This window comes from Parus major, chromosome 23 (assembly GCF_001522545.3).
Source record: "Parus major isolate Abel chromosome 23, Parus_major1.1, whole genome shotgun sequence".
In the NCBI taxonomy this organism is placed as follows: domain Eukaryota; kingdom Metazoa; phylum Chordata; class Aves; order Passeriformes; family Paridae; genus Parus; species Parus major.
The window spans coordinates 6,007,771-6,009,588 of NC_031791.1; positions in this window are offsets into that span (position 1 = coordinate 6,007,771).

Genomic DNA, 1,818 nt, shown 5'->3' on the forward strand with positions numbered 1-1,818 from the left:
TCTCCTCATCCCAGCCCCGTTCTAGAGCAGCTCCAGGCAGCTCCATCCCCACCAGCTCTGTTCCCAGCCCCGCTCTGCTGCAGCTCCCAAAACGCCGCCCCACGGCACCTCCCTTCCCTGGGATCGCAGAATCCCAGGATCGCGGAGGGTGGAAAAAGCCTCTCAGTCCAAACCAGGCAGGTTTGGAATCCCCATCCCCGGAGGTGTCCGAGGAATTCCTGGATGTGAACTCAGGGCTCTGGGCTGGGCACAAGGTGAGGACCGGGCACAGCTCGGACTCGATGATCCCGGAGGTTTTTTCCAACCTGGGTGATGCTGGGATTCTCAAGGCTGCCGTCACCTCGGGGCAGCAGTGAAAACAACTCACAGGAAGCTCCGAAGGAAAAAAAAGCGCTCCATCCTTTTATTGGGAGCGTGAAATGAGCCCAGCCCCGTCCCAGCTCCAGCCCCGGCTCCATCTGAGCTCCAGAAATTGCCTGGCAAAGCTTCGGTGGAAGCGGCCCAGAATTCCCATTCATCCTCCCGCTCGGGAGCGGCTGCTCCCCCTTTCTTCCCCTTCCCTCCTCCGTTCCATCCTTCTGGGAAGGAACCCAAGATGAAATCTCAGCCCCTTTTGAGCGCGGGGCAGGGGGAAGGAGGCTCAATGAGGATGGCGAGCGCTGATGAGGAGGAAGAACATCTGCAGAGGATATTTCCAATGGAGCATTCATTGTCTGCGGGGTGTCGCCGGCCCATTTCCTCCCATCGCAATTCTGCTGCTGGAAGCACTCCCGGGGAGCGGCCCCGCTCCACATCTGCAGCAGCCCCCGGGCTGCGAGCTCTCAATCCTGCCTTTCAAACGCCAGGGACGAGGGAGGAGAGCGGGGGAGGCAAAATCGCGGCTTTGATTGATGAAATTCCCCCTCCCTTCCGCAGCCAGGAGAGGCCGGGAAGCGCCGGGCGCCGCTCCCCTCGCCCGAACCCGGAGCAGCAGCCCCAGGGACCCGGCTTGGCAGTGCCAGGGCTGCTGGAGAGCTCGGCTGCCCGCAGGGATCATCCTCCCCCTGCCCCGGAGGATTCCTGAGCATCCCGGGCAGGACGAGGGGAGAGGAGCATCCTGCATCCCTGGATCCCAGCAGAGCCCGAGGGCACCGCGCAGGGAAAGCAGGGAGCTGTCAGCAATTCCAAGGGAATCGGGCAGGAAGGGGCGAGCTCAGCAGTCAAGGATCGCCCAGCAGCGCTGGGAAAGGGCTGCAGCCCGTGCCAGGGAATGTGTAAAATGAGGATTTCTGTGCAGGAACGGCAGGAGCGATGCTGCTCCCACAGCCGGGGCCGGCCGCAGGGATCGGCCGCTCCCGGAATTCAGAGCACCGGGAGCTGGCTCAGTGTAAGGACCGGTCCCCAAGGTCCTTGTCACAGCCAAGGGTGGCAGCGGGGCAGGAGGAGGCGACCGGGCTGCTTTGGCACCAGCCAGAACCAGCAGCACCGAGCTGGAGCTGGGTTTGATCCAGGGGATCCCTGAGCTTTGCACTGCTCCCCAGGGACCTGCAGGTGACACTGGGGACAGCGTCCCCCTGCAAGCCCTCAGTGACCCCGGAGCTCATCCCGCGGCTGTGCCACTGCTGCTCGTCCTGGCCTTCCACCCCTCACCATTCCCACCTTCCCAACCTTCCATCCCTCACCATTCCCCTCCTCACCTTCCACCCCTCACCATTCCCACCCTCCCAACCTTCCATCCCTCACCATTCCCCTCCTCGCCTTCCACCCCTCACCATTCCCACCCTCCCAACCTTCCATCCCTCACCATTCCCACCTCCCATCCATCCCTCACCATTCCCC